Raw genomic sequence first — 27,945 nt, forward strand, 5'->3', positions numbered from 1 at the left:
ACCACCAGCCTTGGAATCTCCTGCAGGTCTTTGCCTCCCTCATACTGCATCCCTGGCACTGCCTGCCTCCTGCTGTCCCCTGCTTTGCCTGGCACCTCAGAGGCACCCTGTCCCTTGAACTTACTTTGCCACAGCCCAGTCATGTCCTCTCCAAGAACAGAACATGTGGTATGTGCTTTGCTTTTTACGTCAGCCAGCTTCACAGTCAAAGTATGTCTCAGTTTGGGTGTGAGCTTGTAGCATTGTGGCTGCCTTGCACTAATTGCCCTGGTAGAAACACATGCCAAGTTTATTCTTCTTTCACTTAGAAGTAGTGCACGGTTGTGGTTAGGGAAGAACTTGTGCACGGGTTAGTGTTTTGGTGTAGCAAACAGGTAAAGGAATTGTGATTGGTGATTTATTTAGCTATGTCTATAGTTCAGACAAGTCATATTTCTGTTTCAGATAGGCCTCACTGTTTTCAGTAACGAAATCCTGTACAGAGTAAAGACAGAGTAAAATGTTTTATTGTACTTCTGAGGAGTAATGACAACTGCATTTTCTCTGCTTCAGAGAAAAGCACAAGAATCATCTAGGCTGTAACAGACCCTGAGGAGCATCAAGTCCAGCCATTAAGGGGTAGGCCCAATGGATCTCCAGAGAGGGCATTAGTATCTGAATTATGAGACTTTTACTATTTAACGGTGGTGTCTGGGCTTGCATTTTATAACTTCTGTGTTGGAACAAAGCAAGGGAAAAAAATCCCAATACTTGTAACAAATTAATAAAAATGGAATTCCTTCCATGAAAAGATTAACAATGGTTTAAAGAATACATGCAAAACCAGACAGAACTGAATCGTCAAGCATTGTGTTCTGATGAAAGGGCAACCTGTGCAGAGTGTTAATCAGTATTTTCTGCTTGCTGCCTTTGCAGACTTTTTTGATACCTGCCAATATCTCAAGCTTTGCTTACATTCACCCTCTTATTCTTCCTCATTAACGTCACTAATCTCTACTTGAATTCCTTGCAAGCAGCAAGACAAAGTGCCAGTGTGCAGTAAGTGCAAAGAGTACTTGTCACCACAGCTAAGTGTTAACGTAAATCAGCAGGGTTAATATGTAAGCTTATCAGATGGTTTCAAATGTGAGTGAAGTCCTAGCTGTAATACCACTGCAGAACAGCTGTTCCAATTCTTGCATATTGCCAAAACACAGCGGAAGCAAAAAGTTTTCCCACTTGATGCTATTTTTTTTTTTTTAATGACAGGTAGGGTATGACCCACAGCCCGTCCTTTCTCCCTAGTCTGCAGAGGTCAAGGAGCTCTGGCACTCACAGCAGATCAGGCATTTATTTAGGAAGAGTGGAGAAGAATCATTGCCTGGCTTTCATGGGCTGCCAAAGGAAGCAGAGCAACCAGGAGTGTGTGCATGAGTGCTGGTAGAGGTATAAGAGGGTTTATTTTTCTGCACAGCCCACCAGGCATCGAGAATGGGAACATATGAGTTCTGAAAACTGATTTTAAGGGCATTGGATCACACTTGATCACAGTGTGATGTGTTTCCTACTGACTTCAGTGTACAACTTAGAGACCTAAAAGAAAAATTTGTTATGTATTTTATATAATTATAAAAGTGTCAGAACCTGTTTCAGCCTTCCTTCAAGAAATAGTTTGTTACAGCAGAGCAAATCACACATCCTTTAAATGCAGGTTTCTGTTCATGGTGCCATGGTTCACAGGAAGGAAATGCCATTAGTAATGTACCTAGTCAAATATTCCAGGCTGTAAGGCCAGGACAGAGAGGAGAGAGGAGCCTATGCTGGCTGCGGGCAGTGCAGATGTAGGGCAGTGATGCTAGAGAGACAGCTGCAGTGCCTAAAAAGCACTTTAATATAAATATGAGCCACATTGAGGACCTTGGTACCCAGGGCAGGTTAGTAGTTCATGACACTCCTCACCTCTGGCTCAAATAGAGGGGCAATGGGTTTGGGAAAACTCATCTTCAGGTGGGTGAGGACATCTGGCAAGACCAGGGCTGCTGACACCAAGCTGTCTGCCAGGGATGATGGCCAGCAGGGAGCTAGGAGACGGAGACTGTCACATTGGGCACTGCTCTCTTGGCTCTGGATAGGGTGCAATGACCTCTGGGGCTGTCTGGAGCTGAGGGTATTGGACCAGAACAAAGTGTCGATGTCTCAGCCATGCTGTGCTGTGGAAAAGTTCCAGCAGGACAGGAGCAGGCCTAGAAAATACAGGATCTTGCTGCTCAGTTCTCTAGTTGCAACATAAATAATGGTTGGTGTAGACATGATTAAACAAGAGTATTAAAAAAAAAAACCAACCAAACACCCTGCAGTATAAATCAGAAAATGAGATCTCAGTCTTTTTTTTAATACTTTTCCTCCATGGTACTTGTTTACAACTGCTAGGTAGCTTATTATAGCAGGGTTGCTGGTTGGCATTGATACGTATTTAATCAAGGCAAAGCATGATTTCAATGCATTTCAAACATCCTCTTTTCCTCTCTTCCCTCTAGTCCCTGTAAAAAGTTACATAGTTTAGAAATCAACATAGTGACAAGTGCAGGAAGATGTTAGGTCCACTGTGATAAGACAAGGCCCATACTGTTAATACTGAATGGTAGCTGGGTTTTTTAGAAATCAGGGGAGATTTTACAGTTATTCATGCCATTGATATTCTCTGACTTTCACTAGGCCTGTGAAAAAAGGTAGGTGCCAGCACCATTTTTTTCCTGGTTTGAAGTAAATGATGATAACGGTCCTAGTGATGATGCAGGGAAGTAAGTCTCCAGTGAGTAAGTCTCAACAGCGACTTTGTTCAGTTTGCCACATTAACATTTGTCCTTTGCAGTTCTGCAACTAATGCTGAAACTTTATGGTCTGGTTGCATTGAAGCACCCGTTCTCTTTTGCAGCACTTAGTAGCTCACATTTACAAGAGATTTTAATTTGTTCTACCACTGCAATAAGTTATCTTCCCACATACATCAAGAAGCCAATCCTATTTAAAGAGCTAAGAGAAATCTTTATGACAGATCAAACAAAGAAAATACTTTGAGATCAGAAAGTGAAAACAGCTCATTTAAGAATTTATAGTGACATATTTTTTGTATTTGTATTGTTGTATCATGAATAATTGCTTACACCCAAGGTGTGTGTATTATAAGGCTCTGTGTTTATTTGGGGCCTTAGAGAAAAATGAAATAATTCAAAGGCCACTTGGGAGCTCTTCCAGATCAGATGGGAGAGGTGTTTTTCCAACCCCTTTAGACTTAGGGTGAAATTAAGTATTCTGAACCAAGGCTAAACCTAACACAGAGTTTAAACACTGTTTTAAAGTAGTCTGTAATTTTAGACCACTAGCTGGACTGCACACTGCAACAGAGTAGAAGAGAAGCACGGTAGTCAGCTGTTAGTCTCAGCTCAAAGATGACACCTAACTCCTCAAAAGCAAAGTTGGTGCTGCTGCCTCCCAGCTGAAAATCTCAGATACCAGTTTATCAGGATGCTAAACCAGCAGAGTCAGGGGCTTGCTGGGACAAAATCTGGGCCATTCATGAAATGCAGATAAAGCCAGTGCTGCATGGTTTTGTTTCTTAGGGGAAGGCATTGCCACAAACTATGTTCAGGTGAACTTCTTAGTGCCCATAACTCTGCTCTGGGTTAATGCCACCCAAGATGACAAGCTTGAGCTGTTTTATTTCTCAAACCACAACTCTGGGCACTAGATTAATTAAATATTTCACAGGCCATAGATTATATTTCAAAATCATATGACTCATGTTCTGTATCAAGTCTCAGGAATTGCTCTGCCTATGACAAAGCTTCTTCTACTTTGTCCTGGCCAAGTTGTGACTCTCTGCTCCCAAACTAAGAAAACAGGGCTGACAGGAGGAAATGACCATTTCTGTGTTTTGGGCAAGGAGGTGTTTCTGGGGAATATGGGTGTAATGCACTAGGAAAGAGGTTGGTTTGGCTTTTCTTTCTGTCCATGCAGCAGAACTCTGCCAGTATATTGTTTCTAAGGACTTTAGGTATTGAAAAGAGACTAACATAAGGCAAGGAAGTTAATTTTGGTGATGTAAGGGTCGAATTTTCATAACAGAGTGAATTTTATACCACAGTAATAACACATACGTGTATTTATATTTGAGTAGATGGAATGAAACACAGCAAAACCTCATACTGCCTGACACCATAGGTATCATGACACTCTGATACCTAGCCAAAAGCAAGCAAAATCTTCTGCACTCCTGCTCATCTCATGAAACCCCAAGAGAACATCTTATTGCTCTAATCAAGCTACTAATTTCATACTTTAAAAGCTGCTACAGTATTGCTGTTATCATTTTGACAGAGGTCAATGTTTTCTGGCTGTTCCAGCTGCTGCCTTATTTGAATGGAGATAGTATGAGACAAGTACAACATTGCTGGTTTTGGTGCATCAGGACTGAGTAGAACATTCTCATCTCTGAATTTCTTCTGCTGTTTGTATCATCCTTTTTGCTGTTTATACAGGTATCAAAAATGAAAGAAGGGAGGCCAGGTGTTAATTGCTTTCTGCACAGTTGGTAATGAAATGTAAACAGCAAAAAGCTCTGTCCCAAACACGCTGCTAGATAATTGGCCACCTGCAACTGCAGTCCTGTTTAAGGTCTTCCCTCCTACCCTGTTGCATCAAAGAAATGGGACAGCAGGATGCATAATTATGGTTACATTCAATACAGAATCATCTCTGCTGCCAGTGAGAGCCAGAAACACATAGGAAAGCAACTTCTCCTGCTCAGGCTGCAGGCTCACACTGCAGTGCACAGGGTAATTTGGAGGAAATGTATCTGTCTAGGACGTAGTGACACTCCATCCTCTGATAAGAAATGCTTCAGAACTTTGTCTGCCTGGCTTATTGCACTCAGCACATTTCCATTAAAGAAGGGGAGAAACAGATCTATTCATACAGGTGGAGGCAAGTGATTCAAAACTCATCTATATATTAACAGCCTATGTAAATGGCTGAATGACCTGTCTGTGAAAAGTAGAGGTTTCTGTTTCTAGCTGCACCTTATTCCCCAGTAAATAAAGTCTGAGGTACCTTTATTACTTCATTTATTACAGTTAGTCACCATAGTTACCAATAAAGTTCAGGCTAAGTTCCATGGAATTATTGAAACTTAAATGAATAGTATAGCAAAAAAAGAAATACCTTAGATTTCATATGCTTTACAGTTTCTGTGTATTTGTACAATCAAAACAATTCCTTAACAATTAAAATAGTAGTTAGGGCCTTTATTTTAATCTTGACCCAACCTGGAACATACTGTGACTATTTTGGCGATACCCACTTATTCTTTTCATTGAGTGTCTAGCAGTTCTACTTACGTACAACAATCAGTGGTGGTAAGTGCAGTACAAAACCCAAGCATAGTTTGTGTCTCAAGCATTTTACAACCTGAATTATAAAGGGAGCAACAGTCATAGAAGTACAGTAGTCAGAGTAATAAGTAGTCACAGCAACTACCTACATCTTGACAAATTACTTTTATAGGCTTTATAGACTGCAACAGAGTTTTCAGGGGAGTCTTGAAGAGGGGCACTTTGCAGAAGTTCGAAAGGGAGATTTTCCCTACATGGAAATGGTATGGGGACAAGTTTGGAAATACAACTCCTAGATGGCATAAGCTGCTATCAATACTTTTTGGAAGGAAGAGTCATCAAGTCAATAATGAATGAGAGATGGTAGATAAGATCACTGAATCACAGAATCACTGAGGTGAGAAGGGACCTCTTGAGGTCATCTATACCACCACCCCTGTTCAAGCAGGGTCAGTGAGAGTAGTTTGCCCAGGACCCTGTCCAGTTGGGTTTTGAGTATCTCCAGAGATACAGACTCCACAACCTCTCCAGGCAACCTGTTCCTGTGTTCAACCACCCTCACAACAAGAAAGTGTTTTCTAATGTTTAAAAGGATTTTCTTGTATTTCAGTGTGTTTCCATTGCCTCTTTTCATATCACTTAATACTACTGAGAAGAGTCTGAGAAGTGGCATGATGCTCTGTGAAGAGCTAGAAAGGTAAAAAGAACCTGTCTCTATTTCATATGTTAGAGAAAAGGAAGAAGTGTGAAACGTCTCAGATGAACACAAGCCATAGGAGAACAAGCTATATGAATTGAAATGAGTGGAACAAGACATACCTATTCATGGTAGAGCTAAGGATGCTACTGAGATGTGGGATTTGAGAAGTACTGAGATGTGAGAACTTAGAGGAAGATTTTAGCTGTGTGGACTGGAAAGCTGTGCCTTAGAAAGCAGTCTGGACCACATGGCAGAACTGCATGTTAGCTTTTGATGCATCTGGTATAAATTAAGTCATGAATGAGTTTGCCTATTCTTCTATTATGAAATCCACTATATATGTAGAAGATGGATGTTTGGATCCAGCTGCAGGATCTGACATGGTACAGCTGCAGGATCTCTGACATGCAGCATTGACTCCTTTTCAATAATGGCTGCTGCTAAATGTCCAAGGCACTTTGGCTAGCTGTTTCCAGCTTGCCAGAGTGGTGTACTGCCTCATACATTAAACAGCCTGTGAGCATATTGTAGGAAGGCAGGTGCCTTCAGGTTCCTTCCTTCCTATCCCCGGATATGTATCAGCTGCATACAGTATACTGATTAACCATCTTGAACACCTGGCAGTATTAAAATCTGAGATTAATTTAAGATTAAAATAGCATCAAGACTATTCATATATATGTATATGTGTGTGTATGTGTATTTGGGTATGTGATGCTGACTGTAACAATCCATTGCATATTAAAATAGCTTTTTCAGATATTCTTATCTTGCTATTCCTGAAACTCATTAGGCTCTTTTAACATAATTTCTTTACTTATTCTTATTTCCAAATTATTTTTAAATACATTCTTTTTTCTGTCTGTACTGTTATCCACCTGATTTGTTATAACTCATCCTGTTTTCCCTGGAAGTTGACAGTCAACAGCTAAACCACTGAAAGAGGTGAAGATAACAGTGCCTCCCCAAGGTGGGATTTCATTCATTTGCTTTAACTGATCTTTTCACTGTAGACAGCTCTCTGCATTTGGATTAACTTTGTCTGTTATGGTGAAGGCAAGGCAAGGAAAGGAAAGGAAAGGAAAGGAAAGGAAAGGAAAGGAAAGGAAAGGAAAGGAAAGGAAAGGAAAAAAAAAAGCCTCTACAAACAAGTGTTTGGAAGTAGAGTGCCCAAAGCATGGGGTATGTGACAATTACTCTGAAGCAGAGATCTGAAAATGAAAATGCTTCATCTTCAGCTCTATTGAAACAATGTTAATGGAAAGCATGTTCCCTCTGAACTGATGGGCCCCCTGAATTAGGCTATGTCCCATAGACTGCCATCAGACACCTTTTTCTTCAGTTTCCATGAGCAATATCACTCCTATATTTCCAAACTCCTTGTTACTTGCTGAGTAGTTTGTGTGCTGACTCAGATGAAATGGTCCGGCCCTGTCTGATGAGCTGCTCAATTCAATCTACTTTGCTCAATGTCTACATGACCTCTAGCAAGTTATCAAGGCGGCCTTCAGGTGAACAAAATTTGAAGATGAAATGTAGCCAGGGCTCTAGTTCTTCATAAGCAATGCCCCTGGCATGAGATTGAATATTGTCAGAAGAACTGCAATATGTTTGATGGAGTACTATTCTTTAAGTCAACGCTGCTGTTCAATAAGGCTGAGTGGGAAAGAGGAGATATTGGTCAGGAAAATCGCACCCAAGAAAAACAAAGTTTAAAAATTCAGAGTAAAACTATTCAAAACAAAACCATGATGTTTTATGTCAAACCAAAATGGAAGTTTGTCACTTTGAACCAAATCAATGTAGCTTTTCAGTTTTACGTTAATCCATGTGATGATGATGATAAAACTTTTAGACAGCCAGACTTACTGGTTATCCATTTTGTTGCTACAGATCCCATTACTCCAGAAGGCGCAGCTTTTCTATCCTTCATGTAAATGTTATCATGAAGCAAAATGCCATACCAACTTATAAATACCACCTGAAAACTGCAGAAGGAGTTACTGCATCTTGTTAACTCACCAGTCATGTGTGAAACAGTTGCCATATTTCTGTCTGGGAGTTCTCAGCAAAATGTATGCTCAAATGTTTGGAAATAATGGAAAACTGGGGGAAAAAAACCCCTCAAATTCTGCATAAAGCAACTGTTAGAGCAGAAAAAAAAGTTGTGCCCAGGAATCCCAAGAGTAATAATGGGTCTGTAAACTGAATCATACTGAATTGAATAAGATTTTTCCTATTGCCATTTCATAGAAGTCTTTGTTGTTAACTCCTGTGAAAAGCAGTTAACGTGCATTAGACCCTCTTTTTTCCAATATCACTGTTCCTATTTTTCCCTTTATTCACTAGAAAATCCTAGTCAAAATAGTTGGCCAGACAGCCTCCATATTTAATTTAAAATAAGAAAGACTAATTTTGCTCTCATGGTCTTCCCCATGTCTCCTCCAAAGTTGATGGAATTACATATATGCGTGAAGGGCAAGAATAATGCCTACTTGTTATAGAAATAAAAGCAAAGGGTTTTTTTTCTGCTAAGAAAAAGACTAATAATCTATTTTTGTTTTTATTCTTCAGTCTTTAAAGAAAAAAATAGCTAAGCTGATTTAAATTAAATTTTACAAAGCATATGCTCCTGGGCAAAAAATCTTATAAATCCACTTTCAGCCCAAAGCACATTTTTATGGTTGAGCTATAATAAACCACTCAGAACAGGGATTCCACTGGAATTGCTTACTGAATAGAGTAGCACGAAAGGTATTATTGCTATAAAGCTTTACAGTAATGTTTGAATTTAGTTGACAGAACCAGCAGGGCCATTTTTATTTAGTTTGACCTCTCATCACAGGAACCTACTAGGATCTCATGCTATAGAGAATAAAACAGTGAAAAATTCAAAGCAGAGCAACAATTAAAATAATAAAGTGGAGGCCAGGATGTCCCAGTGCTATAGTACATTTGGTGTATGAATGCTGCTGTTCTGAGTGTCTTGGCACAGGGAAAAAGTGAAAAAAGCAAAGCGTTCAGTGAAGTAAGTTCCTGTTCATCAACAGTTAAAAGCCAAGGTGATCTGCAATGGACATGGCTTTATTACAAACTTAATTTAGCAGATGCCTGTTAGCTTACAGTGAAGCTCAGTTGGCAAAATAAGGTAATCTGCCTAGCGGTTACACAACATAGTATTGTGTGGCAATGCAGACATATACCAAGAGGATAATAGGTGACAAGGAGACTTCTAAAAAAATGAAATAGGAGAGAAGGCTGGGAATTATCTGATGGTTATGCAAAGTGCATGTTAAAGGACTAATGATAGCTGTTCACTATTGGAATGAAATGTTTACGTAAAAACTTCCCCGTACAGATGCCTCTGTATCCTTTGGGTAGGTTGCCAGGTTATTTAATGACCTACTTACTCTTGTATCAAATCCAAGGTATGGGCTCCATTTCATGTAAGAGAAATATGCTGGCTACTAAAACTGGAAGATCTTTTTCTGCCTTATCTAATGGAAGCATCTTAGTCTGGCTCTTGGGAGGGGGCTAGGGTCACACAGGAAAAGGTGTCATAGGGAAAATGTAGACCATGTGGCTGCATTCGATAATCCCCTATGCTTGCTATTCTCCAAATTAGAAACAGTGCAGCTGGTACAGATCCAAGTATCAACAGCAGCAGCTTGAACATAAAAGGCCTGTCCTGCATCTCAAATATAGCAGATCTCTGCTTTGGTCTCAGCACACCACCATAGTCACGATAAGACAGTGCATACTTTTCTTCTGTAATCCTTTCTACATGCAAAGCAAAGCATTGAAGTTGGGTGAAATCCACCCTGAGCTATGTCTTATATATAAAAGATAAAGACTTTGCCATTAATTTTAATTAAGGGACTATGTTTGGGGTAGCTTACATACATGGTTGGAAATGACAGAAAAGAGAGAAGAGGATGATACAGGATCTTACAGGGGATGCTGAGGTGCACTGAGGGGGCGTGCTTTTGTGTGCACAGTAACAGCTTTTGCTAGAAAGCCAGATTCTGACTCACTGATGTGATACGGAGTAGGAGAGAGAGGACTAGTTTGAATAGGTAGAACCGGAATGATAATTTGATGGTGATAAAAGGAAGGAAGCATCTTTCAAACTCAAGAAAATGAAGATGGCACAAGAGGCGGGCAAGTAAGTCTCAGCAAAGATGTACCAGTGTCATGTCCTTAACTGAAAACCAAGAGGGAACATGGGATCAACAAAAAAGCATGAAATGAGACAGGAAGGGGCTGTCAATCATATATGCCTCTGTGACAACCTCTGAACAGCTTCTCTCCTTTCTGTTCTTTCAAAGAGCTCTGAAGTATCATGCAGCAGTAAGGGTTAAATAACACAGTGGTGATGCACAGGGACTGCTTGACTGTATCTCTTCTGTAAGTGCTAAGAAGTCAATGAACCTGTGAAATGAGTGGTAGTGAAGGAAGAGGATGGTCGGTGCCTGCAGGATGAAATCCTAATCCTTCATTAGGGGAAGAGCTAGCTAGTTCTGTTTTCCTGATCAGTGAGCCAGAGAAAACTGCCGGTATTATGGGAACTTTAACCACCCATGGATGACAATTTAAAACTGACTCCAACCAGCAAGATATCTCTCAGTCCTTGCCATCAGCACTTATAGCTCCTTTGAGGGAATTCTTGGCACTATGGATAGTGGTAATTCATATGGAAGGATTTTAGGCTGTTAGCATTTCATTCAAATATCTCCATTGCTTTAATTTTTTTTTTATCCAGCTCTCAGACAAAGAGAAAGAGAAGCCATGATACCTCTATAGAGTAATGCATTTTTTTTTTAGCTAATTATTTATCTCTGAAAGTGTATTTGCCCACCTTGGAGGTATTGTTGGCTCTGTCAAGTAAAAGACAAAGAGCCTGGCTTAAGTTAACAATACGAGCAGCCAGAATGTGAAATCTAAACCACAAGTTATTCAAGTTATTCAGACATCCTCAACATGCATGATTACCCTCAGAATTGTCAACGGATTTCTTGCATAATTTCTGATGCCCCTAATTCTATTTAGGACTTGCTAGGAAAATACTATGTAGGTAAAAAATTTCCTTTTTTGGTATTGATAGATGGAGATGGGAATTTTAAAAAAGTGTTCTGGGCTCTCAATATGTTTATTTACAATTTGTATTAAAATTTCTGTAAGGTTCTTTTCCTCCTACCTGCTCCAGGTAGATACAAAATGAATCAGCAAAAACTCCAGGGAAAACCCCTCCTCTGTGCATCACATACCTTTCCCTAACAAGCTTTCAGATTTTGGAAAGCGTATGGCAGCTCAGATGAAGCATGCATACAGGATCAATGAGCTCCTAGTCAGGGTATGTAGCTCCTGTTTTCACACCCTTTCAAAGCTGCTTCTTCACTGTCCCAACCACAGAATAAAAAGGCAGTACTACACAGAGGGAGAACAAATTTCTGAAGAGACACAAATGTAAGTGGGTGGGTAAAAAGGAACCAGCTGCACACATGCTATTGCTCTTTGCTGGGGCTCTGTGTGGTCAGAACTGATTCAGAGGGTACTGCAGGCTGGCAGAAGGCACCAGATGAATCCAGGGGGTCTCTGCAAAACCCTGGGAGTGGGTTTCCCAGGCTCCTTGGCACAGATGCTTTTTTATTTGCACTATACAAGCCTAAAATGCAAAACCCTCAAGTCCTTTTTTCTTCTAAATGTTCCTAAGGTTCATCCCCTGACTTTAGGGGAAAACTGTGATGAATCTGTACATTTGTAAAGCTTTTTGTAATGCTTTCGAGAAGTACTGAGATCACCCACTGTGTTTAAAGGCAGATATTCAGTGAACATGTGTCTGAAAAACAAGCATTTTAAGCTCCTGAACTTCCACTGTAGTTAACAAGAACATGCTTAGAGACATTTTTCCTCATTATATGGCTATTTGAACACTTTGCAGAAGGATATTATTGAGAACATGCCATAGTCTGAGGGTATTTTAATGCAACTAAAAGCTTTAAAGAATTTGCAGACTGCTCCAGAGGTTTCTCGAACAGAAGAAGAACATTTCAGTTTCGGGGAAACAAAAAGATTCACCTGCTTGCTTTGTTGGAGTTTTTTGTTGTTTCTTTTTTACTCTCTAATTAAAATGAGAGAAACTTCTGCTGTCTCTTCCGATGTTTCACATATTTTGCATTCTGTGCATTTAGGAATGGGAACCGCTTGCACCCACTGACCGACAGGCTGGCTGGGAGGCCATATTCAAACCAGAACCCTCCAAAAAGCAGAGCTGACCCATTTTGTAGCTGCTTTTCAGGATATCCAGTCCTCTGTAGCACTGTGATTTAGATTGCAAATGTTCCCACTGTTCCTAGTACAAGAAATTATGCAACACGCATACACACTCATTCACCACAATCTTCCTTGCTGTCTCCCAGTTTCTTCTCTACATACACCTCTTCTAGTCTTAGGGAAACAGGGAAAGCCTCTCCTTAACAATTACTTACTTGATCCTTGTCCTCTTCTACCATTAAAGCACTGATAAAGTTGCATTATAGCAAATTAGCATCTGGGCTTTTTATCACCACTGACAAGCTTAAGAGAAATGGTGATAGCAAACCAGTGTTATACCTTGTGTGGTCATTGGTGGTGCAACAGAGACAACCAGTATCAGCCACAGGAAACAGCTGAGTTTAACTTTTAAGCTCAAAATCCTGATGAATAATGACTCTTTTCATTGGCACATGCAGGGTCGGTGTCCTCTGCCGCTCACATTATTGCCTTCCTCCTCCCCTTGGCTGCCTGGGGAGACACAATAACACTAATCTTTGAATCTTTGTTATTTAGTAACTAGTTTTGTGTCACAGGAATCAAATGTCTCTAAGGAACTCTCAAGAGAAATTAATATGACCCCTGCGTACTCTGAGACCTGTTCAGTGCATTCACAGCCCCCCTGGGCGCTGCTGGGCATGTGGCTGCCAGCAACCAAGGGTCACGTCTCACAACTGCGAAGAAGGAGGAAGGAGAAGGAGGCAAACAACAAAAAAAAAGAGACATATTACAAATGGACTCACAAAAATATTGTTTCCCTGTCCGTAAGAAATGATTGTGGAATGAAAGTGGTTTAAAAGGAAGGCCTGGAGGTTTATTCATTAGGCAGATTTTGGCACAGAAATCCTGGCCCAGGTACAAGAATACCCAACCCCTTCCGTGAAAGGAACGCCAGCCCGCGGCAGGCGCTGCCTCCACATAACCCCTGCTTGTCAGCGTGCCTTCCTGGTGCCCCAGGCAAATGTTCTCCCCTTGACCCCGAAGACGGGTCTTTTTCCTCCTCTCTGTCCTAACAGAAATGCAGGTACAAAGAGTCACCTGTCCTCTTGCCTGGAGTTGAGTGTAGGATGGCAGGGACATGTCTTCTCACTAAACTTTGTGTTGCAGCCACGGTGAGAGCGTGACCTGAGGCTGCTAACGTGCAGGGGACACCTGCCCACGAGTTCCACCAGCTCTCCTTACAGCTCGAGTACTCTAGTGCACTTGTTGAAGGCAGCACATCTTTGCAGCAATGGCCTTGGAGACGAGGCCGTGTCAATCCAAACCAGCCTTTCCTAAGGATGAGGCTAAAAGAAATCGCTGGGCTCTCCTTAGGTATCCCTAACCACCAAGGGTGTCAGGGAGGCCAGGCAGTTGCACTTCAGCAGGGGTGAGCTGGGCAGACAAGCCAAAGAAGGAGTTTGCTTGGGAGCCAGAAATGTGTCTGCTGATGGCTGGGGTGTCCAAGGGCCTTGGAGGGGGGAGCCCCGAGGGCTGGCCCTGGCAGGGAGCAGTGGTGGCTGAGGGGCTGCACAGTCCCACACGGCTGCCTTCTTACAGGGAGGCTGCGGGCGACTGCCCAGTGCTGGTGTGCAAGAAGCTACGAGGCAATCTTTTTGTTGCTCTGTTGCTTAAGGAACAAGAAACTTGCAAGCTCTGAACATGTTTCTGAAACAAAACACTGGGCTTTTTTCTTCTTACAGAACAAAACATCATCAGAATATCCATCTTGCAGGAAATGCTGCTGTTCTCCTTTTTGGTTGTAACTTGAAGCACCTTAAAGAGAACATGAAAATTCCCTAGTAGACAAAAATTTTGAGTTTAACCACCTTTCATGCTCCAGCTTCTGCAGCAGCTGAGGCAGAGAAACTGCAGAGAATAACCTTTGTTATTGCACATTTCATTCATACCAGAACAACTCCATTATGTGCAGCGACTGAAAGAAAAAGCCTGCAAAAAAAGAGTAAATGACCAAGCAGCTAATGACATTACTGTAATGCCTATGAGGAATGGCTCTATATTAAATTTACCACATTGTCTGCTGGCACTGCTTCATCCCTTCTGAGTAGTGGTCTTTGCAACCGTAATGTTTTAATTCAGGCATACTTTGTGCTTTTGGAAGAGTGCTTTGAAAGCACATTGTATAATCTAAAGGGGTTTAAAGCCATCCCATTAGGATGCAAAGAAAATGAGAGACAATAGAAACACAACAACGCGAAAAAATTATTGGAAAAAATTAGATACCTAATACTGTAGCACCTACGATTGCAAAAGGTAAAAAAAATATCTCCTATCATGAAGTTGCCAGATGGCAACGAGATTGCTGGTGTCAGGACTAGAGGAGTGGTAGTCTTCACTACTTGAAGAGCTCAGTGCATTACTTTGTTGAGCCTAAACACAAACCGGACTGGTTTTATCAAGCAGTTCTGAAATAGGGCACACTTTCATTCTTTTGAAAAATGACCTAAATATGCAATATACCACTTTATAGCCAATATATCCTGACCTAACAAAAAATGTTCTTTTGAGAGAGGACACGACGCCTCTGAGATGTGACATAGATAAATTTGTTTCAGCTGCCTGGTATGAGCTTACTGCTTTTTTTTTTTTTTTTTTTTTTTTAAATTCCTCTAAGCATGACTTTTGTGTTCTGTGGAAAGAGGGAGTGTTAATTATTTACACTACTATAAATCTTTAATTACTGTGATATGGTATCTGTAGTCCCTTTATCATTTGGAGCAGTGGAATGGCTCTCACTATGGTAGATACAGAATGGAATGTGACTGAGATGAAAGCTGTTCATCACTGGCTTGTATGGGTGGCAGCAGTACATCTTGGGCCTCTGATGTCTTCAGTGGTGACCATGTCACTTCATAAGCAAGCAGAGTGTGTGGCCAAGCTGTTTACTGTGCACTGAAATTATACAGCACATATATGGATAGCATCGGGTATGATTTACTCTTTGTCCTCTGGTAACTGCAAAGACACATCTCACATCCCATGAAGACCCTAGTACTAAGCAGTATCACCAGTCAAGCAGTTGCTCCAGCTTCAATGGGACTACCTATGCACTTACAGCCAGGTCCATAAGTAACTGCCTTGTTAGATCAGGGCTTGTCTTGCCTTGGTATCTAAGGATTTTTCAGCCCTGTTTTGTATAGGATTCAGATATCACCACATTTATTACAATAAATGGAGAGTGAGATGGAAATAATAAATGAAAAAGGATAGCAAGCTTTCTGACTTGGCTTTTATCTTTGCAGCTATAATTGCACAGCCTAGCTGGGTCGCTACATAATTCATGCAGCCCGTAACTAAAGATAATCAGGAAAACAAAAAGGGAACACAGTACATTCACACCCTTATTTATACGATGTTGTTGCCCTTGTTAGTGTGAAACTGGATCTGCCATATCCCAGTGGCTCTCTCCTGTCCTGTGTTATCCTTTTTCTCATCACTTCACAATATTTCTTTTGGCTTACACTTCCAAGATTTTATATCTTACTGATGCACACAAATATCTTAAGGGTGAGTGTCAAGAGGATGGGGCCAGGCTTTTTTCAGTGGTGCCCAGTAACAGGACAAAGGGCAACAGGGACAAACTGCAACACAGGAAGTTATACCTGAATATGAGGAAGAACTTCTTTACCTTGAGGGTGACAGAGCCTTGGCACAGGCTGCCCAGAGAGGCTGTGGAGTCTCCTTCTCCGGAGACATTCAAAATCTGCCTGGACATGATCCTGTGCAACCTGCTGCAGGTGAACCTGCTTTAGCAGGGGTTGGGCTATGTGGTCTCCAGAGATGCCTTCCAACCCCAACCATTCTGTGGTTCTGTGATTATGCTATTTATTAAGGATAACCTCCCTTTCTGCAGAGGAGGACCTCTGTTCTAACCAGGCTTAGCTCCTTTCATCTTTTTCTGAACGAAAAGACTGGGTAGAGCTTCCTTCTTGGGCATAAGAATTGCTCCAGCTCAGAATCACTTGAACATGGTCTTTGGCTCTGGACACAGTGAGCTGTGACTATTACTGAAATTGTTTTTCTCTTTTCTATGACAGACTGGGAGTGACCCATGAGACAGCTTTTGCCTATATGCTAGAAACACCTCAGGATATAGCATTTTCCTTTTCTTTGGAAAGAAAATGTTAGGTTTTCTAGCTTGGGCTATTATATTTTCTAGATATCGTGACGACTTAGACTGTGTAAGTGTGATTTATCTGCAGACACTGAGGATACATGAAGCTGTGTGAAACTAATAGCTGTTCTTTGTGGGGACTCATACATTCACTTTTTTATTATTTTTTTTTTCTTCAAAATAGTAGCAAAGTGCTGGAGTAGACTGGCTGGAGAATGGCTGGAAGTGCCTGTAGGTCCCTGAAAGCCCCTAGGGAAAGGCTCTGGGGAATAAGCTATGTACCATATGCCTGCTCTGCCCTGAGAAGCAGGAAGGACCAGTGACATCTTCAGCTTCCTTTCAACCAGTTTTTCGGTTAATTGAGTCTGTACATGACCTTTCTCCTCTCTGCTCTGGGACTCAGAGTTCAAGATGAATTCCCAGATAGGGACGTGAGAGAGAAAGCTGTCATTAACCAGCAGTTAAACTCTGCGGTCATACCTTACATGCAAATTGCGATGACCTTGAGGCATCCATCAAACTGAGTCCATCAATCTCAGGTACACTCTGTTGTGGCACTGCTTGTTTGGCTTAGTTTAAATATAAAACAGTGTAAAAGCAGATTTTTAATGGTTTACAAGTGAAGCCATTAACTGAGCTAACATTTGTGGCAGCCACTGGACACTGTCATCTGCCTTCACCTACTTGTAAGAACACTGATAAACCTGTACTGAGGTTTTATTTCACCACTTATTTGTAACGGACTTATAACATCCCTTAGAATTTAGGTGTGTAAGCAGACAAGGTTTCTAACAATAATGTGCTCTTGGTTATGTATTTTTAGTCTGACTTCCTTCTAACTCAGAAAATAATCTCTATTAGTCTAGTTTAGAGTGGTTAACTGAGAATTTTGTTTTAAAGTTGCAGTATGGCTCAAACTACTTTTTACTAAAATTTAAAAAATAATTAATGAATTTTATTTTGAAAAAAAAAAAAAAGAAGTCTTAGAAATCAGCTGTGTTTCACCACTGTTTCTGAACTAGTATCATAGAATAGAGACAAAACAAAATAAATTTGAAAGTAGTTGAGAGAAATAAACCTTGTCATATTGCTTTCAGAAGGTCTTTCAGCTGTCATCATCAGAATATCTTGCTCTATGGTTAGGGTAAGGGAAAGATTTGTAAAAACCTGGTGCACCAAATAACAGTTTGTTTCACAAAGAGTACCCGAACAAATCTCTCTATGGAAGGTTTCACAGCTTCTTTAATGATTTCTCTAAACCAGCCTTCCTTTTACCTTCATTCTCTGGTAATCCTTCACGGTTTGATATTGCAGGAGAATGGTTGCTCATTATTGCTGTAAATATTACACTTGAAATTATAATGTGAAAATCTTCCTCAAGACCTCACAGAGGTAAACATGAACATGTTGATTTATCTCATAGACATTTACTGCTGCTCTGTTGCTGTTTGCTGCATACCTGTGTGCCAAGCAAGAGGAAGCAAAGGTACAGAAAGACTTTACTTCATATTTTCACATTCCATAACTTGTTTATCAGTAGCTCTTATGTGTACTTTCCATTTACTTTCACTTTCTTTTTATTATCATCCATCTGAAAAAACAATACATTGAGAAACGATTGGTTTATAAGTGATTGATGACATCCTTCACTAGAGCATTAAAATCCAGTGTGTTCTCATAGTTTAGTATATATATTATTTTTGTAAGAACAGAGTTTAAGTTCTGATTTTAATAGCATAATGGTGATTTAAAATGTTATTGTTTTTTCTCAGTAATGTCCAGACGTTTTTACAGTTGGAACTCTAAAGACTGAAGTATGGGAAAAAAGTATGCAGTTATCAAAAGTTAGCTGGCAGAATTATTGAATATTCAAAAGATTAAAAACAGTATAAACTGTACAACACCTAGTGTAGTGAAGAATTGTTTTATCAGTAACTGAGCAATTAGAATGTAAAATGCAGAGGGAACTGGTAGCTACAGTATCTCAGCCTGCAAACCTCCCACGAGAACATCAGCCCGATATGTCACCATCTTTTTAAAACATGATGTCATTAATGGGTTAATGCTAATACTTTGTGGAAGATGTGTGCTTCAAAATACAGTCTCACCTTTGACTTGAAATTTTGCTTTCTAATGTTTTCTCTCAGCAGTGTCCAAAGTCTAATTCTTAGGAGATATCTTACCTAAAGTCATGCTCTTATTGCTCCTAGATAGATATTTATTCTTGTAGATGCTCTCAGGCCAGTGCTCATAGCTGGATCCCTGCTACATTAGCAGTACGTTCCTCGAGCAAAGACTACCTTAGTGTCTGGAGTAATAGAAGTAGCATGTTATGCTCTTCAGCGGTTTTATTTATTAAAGGAAAATCCTTTTAATTGTACTACAAGATTTTTTTTATTGAAGTATAAAATAAAATTGTTTCTGAATGTGTGTAGAAGAGTAAGGAAGCAGGTCAAATTTGGTTACATATTGTTAAGTCATTCTCTGAAACTTAGCTTGTCCTGTTTGATCAACAGGGAGCAAACACATACAGGCAGCAATGTGCAGATGCTTGGTAATGGTACAGTACTGACCCATTATTCTTAAAGATTATAGTTTGTCTCTTGAACATCCTTACTTTTCCACAGGACTGTAGACAAACATTGAATTTCAATTTTGACTTTTGTTTTGTATCTAAAATAGAAATAGATGATTTTAAAATGTTCATCAAAGGATGCGTAGTCACCAACATTGTAATTTTTGACTGAAAAAAGGAACGCTATTTCACAATACAAGATACACTTGCTTTGGCTGGGAGATTTAATGGAACATTTCCTGGTTCATCCCTGGGCAAAGTGAACGCAACAGGAGCACTGGTCTTACATGTCTGTCTGAATGAGTTCAGCTGAAAGCCAGGTTTGTTCCTTACAATGTCTGTATTGCTGTGCTCATTCAGGGCACTGAAAGGACCCCTGCATTTAGGGCTTTTTGTGTGTATTTTGAAAACATTTGCTTCTTTCAGCACTTAGCCAATGTTATGTAATAACACATCAGCCTATGCAACGTGGTGTAATATTGCATAAGGCTATTACTTTTGCCCCTTGGCATGACAGAGAATAAAAATGGGATTTAAATTATTCCCTTCATACTTGAAATATCCCAAGGCACTTTTTGAAGTAAAATTCTAAATTATATGAGTGGGTATTAGGTAACCAGCAACATCCCGGACACAGCAGCAGAGAGAGAGGCTACTGCTTTCTTTGCAAAAGGAGAATTTGTGGGCCAAGACAGATGTGCCATGTTTGAAAAGCTCCACATGCAGCCGACAATAAGATTTATTTGAAATTCATAATGTCATTTTGCATTGTTACAAAGGGAATGGATTTTGTGGTCAGGTCTGTGTATTTTTAGATATATTCAAAGCACAGCAATTATTTGGATGCTGCTACAATATTAATGCATTGTGTATGTATTACTTTCATAATTTGATTTTATATGTTATATTTGAGAGCTATGAGTCATTTATAGTAGGAGTTTATTTTTAACATCTTAGTCATAGGGCATAGTGCAATTATGCCAAGGAAACAAGATAAATATGAATATGAAGGACTACCCAGCTTGATGAAGTCAAATTCAAATTTTGAAATTAAAATCCCCGTCACCTCTGCCTCTAAAATATTTCAATGTAAAATTTCTGCAGTAAGAACTGGGTTCTGTGAGCTGTAAAATCTATTAAATCTTTCTTCTTGTGTCTCTTCTGGTTCGGTTTCTCTGGTGTCTGATGGATGAAGGCTGAAGTCTTTTCCTCTTTTCCTAGGGTCTGGGCAACTGGCTCTAGGTGGCCCTGCTTGAGCAGTGGTTGGACAAGATGACCTCCAGAGGTCGCTTCCACCCTCAATCATTCTGTGATTCTATGATTAATTTGGATCTGTTTCTTCTTCCTGTCATTGATTTTCAAACACTTGCACATCTTTACTATTTTAGAAATGTCATCATGGCTGTCAGCCTTGGCTGAAGCTGGTGAACAGCTTCCAAAGCTTTTGTAAGGACTTTGACAGTTGGTTGAGTGACACAAGATCTTTTGCCTCTATTCCTAGGAAGTCCGGTCCCGAGAATATATAGCATAAAAACTTTAAAACAATTACAAAAGCATCAAAGGATTCGTCTAGCCCTGTGACTTTTCTTCAACAATGGACATAAGTAGGTGCTTTGGGAGCAGCAATAACAAGATAAACTTATTTGATAGGACTTCCAGAATAAAACGTTTCTTTTCCACATACTTGTCCAGTTTGCTGGAGACAGTTGAACTCAGCTAAACTGCTGGGTTTGTGACTTCTTTGGGCAGTGTATTCCATAGTTCTAGCATCTGCTGCACCAAGAACCAGAGCGTTGTTATGAACAATGTTATGAAACTTGCTCCTACTGTCTTCATTTTACGAGCCCTGGATTATTTATTGAGAGGAGGTGAAAACGTGATGCTTCTTCACTCTCTCCAAGGCACTTGCAATATTGTATACTTCTACCATTTGTTGTCACGAGTTGTCTCTTTCCCAAGCTGAAGAATCCCAGCCTATTCAGACTGCATTTGTAGTGATTTGGTCAGGATCTAACTTTGAGTCTTCTTTTGATGCTGGAAGCAAAAAGCTTTGTCTTGGAAGCTGATATATATAGATTGGCCAACATGCCCTGATATTCAGTGTAGTCCTAGTTAACATGAAGAACAGCACTACATGCAATCATTAGACACAATTAAGACAGCTGAGTGTTCAGTTTTGTTCAATAAAAGTGATGTACTGATAAGAAGAATTTACTTTTTGTGTATGTCTATCCTAACTGATTTTGTACCTATGATTAGTTTGCTTCCAGGTCTTCTGGATGAGCCTTATAAGCAATGGCACTGTAGTCATTGTTCTCATGGCATTCACTAGTACCGTAGATACGGCAGGGTCTCTAACTTTAGGAGTTTATATTGAGACAAATCAGAAACATAAATAGGAATGGAGGACTGGGAAAGACAGAATAATGGTTATAATAAAACCCATCTCATATAGTTCTTTAGTGCACAACCATACATGATTCATATACATTTGTTCCTGGTCCTGCAAGCATGGTTTTGGTGGTTCTTTTTCCATACTAATGAAATTCCACTGGTGAGAAAAAGCAATAGGAGATTTTTAGGATGGACATGAATGAGAGGAGGGAAGTCCAGTGTATTTCAGGAAGGCCAAGAATTTGGAATTCAAACTATTTCTTTTAGAAATACAGAACACATTTCAAAGGTTTCCTGCTTGTGAGGTGACTGATGTTCCCTAGTATGTTGGGGGCTTTTTTTGTATTTAGAAGTCATTTTAGTGAAAAATGTTGAATTCTTTTCCAGAGTGCTTGAGCACATGCCTGCAAAAAGGGAGACAGAACAGAGAATGTTTTAGTAAGCTTCTTTGCTCTGTCTAGTTATGCTCTTACAAGATTTATGAGGAAAAAAGGGAGTGGACTAATTTTGTCTGAAGGAGACACTGGATAGAGTTGCCAGAACACTGATAAATATCATTACAATCGACAGAACAGGTCAGCTAAGGATTTTAGTGTGATCTTCTGGACTTCTGTGTTACAAAATTAGCACCTCTTTGCTGAAACACTCCACAGGATTTATCCACTGGGGCTGGTTATTTGTGATGCTGATTTTTAGAGTGCTGCTGTATGTCTATGACTCACTGCTTTGAAATGAAAAACTCATTTTATACAAGACAGCCACTGTGCAAAGTGGTCTGGCAAAAAGATAATGTGATGTTGCAGCTTAATAGATTTGTACAGAACCTAATGAATGGTGTGAGCTTATAGCTTCTTTCACATGAAGACCTGGACACTAAGAATAAGAAAGTGTACGAATGAGGCACAAAGAATGGATGCAATGAGGATTTACGAAACACCTTCCAGTTCTTCTTACCTGACCTCAAAGTTCTGGCATGCCAAAGCTTAGGAGGTTAAAAGTCAGTGAATATTGTTGTGATGGGTTGACCTTGGCTGTAATCCAGACACCTGTCCCCCCCAAGGTCGCTCTCTCACTCCCTCTTCTCAGTAGGTCTGTGGGAGAAAATATGATGGGCAAGTTCATGGGCTGAAATGAAGACAGTTTAATGAGAAAAGCTGCACACAGAAACAAAGCAAAATGAGGAGATATATTCTCTACTTCCTATCAGAGTATGTGAAGTCCAGCCACATCTGAGAAGCAGGACCTCAGTATGTGTAGTGGTTGCTTTGGAAGACAAATGTCTTAACGCCCTGCCCCCCCACCCCAATGCCTTCTCTTCTCTCAACTTCTATTGCTGAACATGACATCATAGGGTAGGGAATATCCATTTGGTCAGTTGGGGTCAGCTGTCCTGGCTATGTCCCCTCCCAGCCTTCTGCTCACCTCCAGCCTACTGGCCTTTGGTGGGGAATTGGATAGACAGCCCTGACGATCTGGAAGCACTGCTCAGCAATAGCCAAAACACTGATGTATTATCAACACCACTCTGGCCACAAATGAAAAGCACAGCTCTATATGGGCTGCTGTAAGTAAAGTTAATTCCATCCTAGCCAGATCCAGTTCAATTCTGAAAATATAATTTCACTTTTTTTTTTTACACAAGTGAGTTTATACCTAATGATGTACCATGGATATTTGCAAACATGGATGCAAATTTCAAAGCAGATTGCTTTTATCAGTTATGATCTCCATTCCCAACCAAGAAAATGAATTAATTGGTGCTTAAACCTCTTTAAAAAACAACTTGCTAAATGAATTCCACCCTGACTTCTAGGCCCTGGGTCCAATGTACAATATCATGTTTTATATTCAAATGGAGCTTGTCAAGATGGTACATTAATGCTCCCCCCTTGGTATAGAGAATGTGGTGAAGCAACCACTTAATACTTGGAATATGCTTGTGAAGCCTGAAAGAGAAGTGTTTAAAGCACTGTTTTAAGTTAACCTGACTTGGATATCATGAACTCTGCAGTCCTTCAGTATTTATGGCAGCTTCCTTAACAAATTCAGTCTGATTAGGCTCATAAAACAGCTTAAACTCTTCATATCCTCTATTATTGATATTGCACAACTTTTTTCAAGCTTTAGGAGGGATGGTAAGCTTTAAGGAAATGAAGTCAGTTAATATTGAACTGTCACAGACTCCTACAATTATGATCTATGTTATTGCAAAGCAATTTATAATGAGAAAACATTCTTTTAACCTGCTATCAGCTTAATTGTGTATTCCCAAGAAGTACATTTCCCAGTACTGGTAGATTTTAGATTCATTTATATATTGAAAGCACACTCTTTCCCTAAGTTAATTCTCTTCATGTGGACAGAAATCTTCTGATATGAAACTGCTAAGAATATGAGGAAGGTATTTGATGTTTGGCTTTTCCCACATCAAAAGATCTGAAAAATTTATGAATACATATATACTTGCACAAAAATATATGCATTTAGCAAAGCAACACACACTAGGAAACACAGAACACCAACTGTACAGCATGGAAAACCATGGTAGAGATAAACAAAGAGCTACTCATGAGCTGTCATTAGTGCTGGAGCATGGGAGAGCAGTGCATCTAAAATCTCCTGTCTTTCATACTTTTTTTTTTTTCAGTAGCTTTGTACTTTGGTGACCAAATTCCCAGACTATATGAATTATTCCTACTTGACTCATCTAAGCTGTGTATTTTTTAGAAAAGATTCAAGAATATAAACTCTTGCCAGCTATTGTGCAGATATACATTGGTACAGAGGCTGACATCACTTTTCTTGCTATAGTTCCTGCCATAGTACCAAAGGAGCATGACATTCAGTTTCTTCTTCTTAACTATTGGGTGCTCTTAGTTCAATCTCAGCTGCAACTTCTGTCATGAAATGATCCATATATACCTACTAAGTGTAGCACCTTACTGTCAGCAACTTTTAATTAGATGACTTCTATATTGCTACACACAGACACCACCATTATTTTTTTTTTAAATCCTACAAACAATTATTTAGGGAAATGTCATTTGGGTATATCCCAGTTGTGTTTAGCTCTTTCTTTTTCCCTATAGTCTTAGTGAGACATTTAGTTAATATGTAGTTGATTTAACTTCTCGGATAGGGAAAAAATCCTAAATGGCTGGCTAAATGGACTAGAGGGAAGAGCGAACTGAGCCTACCTACTGCTTTAATAAGCTGCTATCGCTTTTTCAGTGGAAAGACAGAAGCTTCTCTCTGACTTCACTCTGCTATGGGCAGCAGCCTATGAGTCACTGCCTTGAAGAGATAGTGACTTACTTTAATTACCCTCAATGAACTCTGCATTTGCAGGAATGAGTCATAGCCTAATGCAATTTCATAATAATTATATAAGAAGTATTTTAAAGTGATGCCTTGTAGCTTTGCTTATTTTATTCATTCTCTAAGGTGACTGGAGAACATGATTCATTTTAAATGAGCTAGTATATATTATTTACTAGTAATAATTACTTCTGTTATTTATAGATAGAGAGTGTGCATGGTTCTATACAGATCAACAATATGATAAGGTTCCTGAGCCCAGGGGCATGCAGCACATGGATGCAGACATCAGAGTGATTAAAAATATGGTAGGTGAGATCCGGTGCTGTGATAAGCAGACAGAACAGCTCTCTGAAGAGTGTTTTGCGTACCTTTTAATGGGTCAGGTTAAGTGCTCCAAATCATGTATAGAGGTGCTAATGGCCAGGGGAGTGCATGAGCAGAAAGGCAGGCAATGCAATTTGAAAAGAAGTGTGTAAGAACTGGGGGTAAAGACCTCAGACCTCTTTTCCTTCTCTTTTCCTACTGATGCACACAATTTTGTCACAGTTGCGCTATTTTGTGGAGGGTTATTAGTCTGGACAAAACACATTTGCTGGAAAAGATTTCAAGAGCTTGCTTATTGGAGAGTGTGCATGTTTTCCACTTGGAACTGGAAGGACACCTTTTATTAAGTAGCTGATTAGACATCTGGTAACAATGTGCTATTAGGCCATATAATAACGTACAAAATATACCTTTTTACATGCTCGCTAGGGATTTTTGCCTTACTTTTCCGAAGGAAAGTTCAGGAATCCTCACACAGCACAGTGGCATATACGCTTGTGTTAGAGCATGTAATCCCTGTAAGGGAGCCTGTTGCTAGGTAGAAGAGAGTGGAAGTTCAGCGTGGGTTTTTTTTGAGCTGTAGAGAGCTAGTTTAGGCATGTTTGTGTGTTGCTGTGGAGGAGCTCGCTTATGAAAAAGGAATTTTCTTTGTTTTCTATCCAGCTGCCTATTGCCTTGGGCTACCTTCCTTGGGTGGTGTCTATCTACTTACCATAACAAGGCTTGGTCTTCTTGCTCAGCTGGTGTTTTGCTTGCCCAACACTCTTAGCACAGATATAGACTTTAAGGAATGTTTGGTTAAGAAAGTTTGTGTAGATGGATAATTGCATATAGCACTCTTTATGGCAACCTAATTACTCGTGTATGCAACTAAAGCTGGTGAATGTGCTTTCTACTGTCAAAATGAAGCAAAGACTTACATTGTCCCAGGGTGGTCTGAAAGCCCTGATACCATAATGGTGTCTTTAGGGGAAGGACAATCAAGACAAGAGGTAAGGTAAATTGTACACACATAGAAGTCATGGCAGAGTACCTTAACCACAAGACCATTCTTGCTTCTGTACAAATAAGCAGCTTGCTTTTGTTTCTTTCTTGTCAGTAATTATGATAGGCAGTTCATGCATGAATGTGAGTGGCAGAGGGTTTGCTCTAAGAAATGTGTTTGGAGTGGAGAGCTGAAAGATGAATGAGTCAACGGGTTCATGGAAAAGAAAAGCTTTTCCACTTATATGAAGACTCTTATTGCCTGGTATGACAATTTTATTTCTGAAAGGATTAGCTGGAGCTGGGCAGTTTAAGCTGTGAACAAGTGTTCTGAGAAATGTGAACAAACAGAGTAGTTTCTAAATCATTCTGTCTGTCTGCCTATCATTATTAGGAAGTACGTCATCTTTCTTGGATTTACACAGGAATGTATCTGAATCACTTATTACCGTGGTGCCTGTGCAGTAGACACAGCAGAAGAAAACACTGACAGGTTCCCAGAAGGGTTTGGTCTAACTGTCAGCAACTGGTTTTGGTTGTGGCTCCAGATTATACTTTTTTTTCTCCTATTCCTTGAAGAATATGTTGACGAGCATTGTCTCTTCCTATGCTGAGATAACTGAATACAGTAATATTTGCAGCATGTTTTCTCTGGCAGAGGGCATTCTACTGAGCATTTACTGCACGGGATGTTGTGTCATATTGTTCCCAATAGTCTGAATGGGAGTTAAATAGTCATTTGGAAAGAGAGTATAAAACCATCATAATTACTCTAAGTTTAACTCACATCTGGCCTGACTAATTTGCCCACAAACTGTTTATCTGCAAACATATTTTTTTTTTCTCTCCTTGGAAGTGACTGCCAAGGATATGGAGAAGGGGCAAACACCGGATTGCCGGTGGCAAATGCTGTTGGTTGTTATCCCATCTGATATTCAGGGAAGATCTACAGCATGCTGAAGTATCTTCTTGGTAGCTTGCATGCTGTCCCTGAAAATTACTGTTCTGTCAGAGCAAGTGAGAGTTGCTGCCAGATCTGTCCTCTGTCCCTCCCCATGTCCTGGCTAGATTTGATACATGTTCTTTTCCGAGTGTTAACAGCAAACATCGCAAGAATGCTCGTAATAAAGATGCTTGACACATCAAATTAAACGGCATAAACCCAGCTCTGCTTTTGAACTGTTTGCTCCTGTAAGGGGGGCTGTGGCCACTGGCGCCTGTGGCCGGATGACAGCTCGTTATACAACAGCAGAACAACAAAGTTGACTCCTGAGGAGCCTGGTGCTTTGTTCTACAAAGGCTGGGGGGAGAGAAGCGGCTGCTCTACTGCTTCCGTGGCATAGCTCCATTGTTAGATAGACAATACTTGGACAGAAAGCACACATACCTTTTGAAGCCTTGGTGTCCAACATGGGTCTCTTACTTTCGCTGCAGGAAGCATGTGACACGCTTGTAAAAGAGGCACACGCAGCTGGCAAAGGCTAAGTGCAGAGAAGTTGGGCTGATGTGTAAATAATGTCTTTGACAATGCTTCTGGCTTTGTTTTTAGGACTTTCTACAGACCCTAGGTATGAAATCCATGCATGTGGGAGTGGCCAGCTCATGAAGTTAAGACTAGATGCAGCTGTTCCTAAAAGAAGTACATTTTCTTTTTCCTTATTATGCAATCTGCAAAGGTGGAGATGAACTAGAAGAAGTCATGGAGTGAAGAAATGTCATCCAGTTTTCTGAGGATATTATTGAATCATTTCTAATGCTTTGTTGCAGTAATCCAAACGTGCAGCACCTGCCAGAAACAGAGGGCATGAATGTTTTCAGAAGAGTGAAGCATAGCTGAGTCCAAGTGCAGTGA

General features: G+C 40.1%; 1 long non-coding RNA gene across 1 annotated transcript; it reads left to right on the forward strand.

The window, feature by feature from the left end:
- LOC129736303 (uncharacterized) lies at window positions 1-27,945 on the forward strand. Its single transcript, XR_008732671.1, has 3 exons — window positions 1-168; window positions 17,919-17,981; window positions 27,861-27,945. It is a non-coding gene; the product is annotated as an uncharacterized LOC129736303 (long non-coding RNA).

Source organism: Falco cherrug, chromosome 6, assembly GCF_023634085.1.
Source record: "Falco cherrug isolate bFalChe1 chromosome 6, bFalChe1.pri, whole genome shotgun sequence".
Lineage (NCBI taxonomy): Eukaryota > Metazoa > Chordata > Aves > Falconiformes > Falconidae > Falco > Falco cherrug.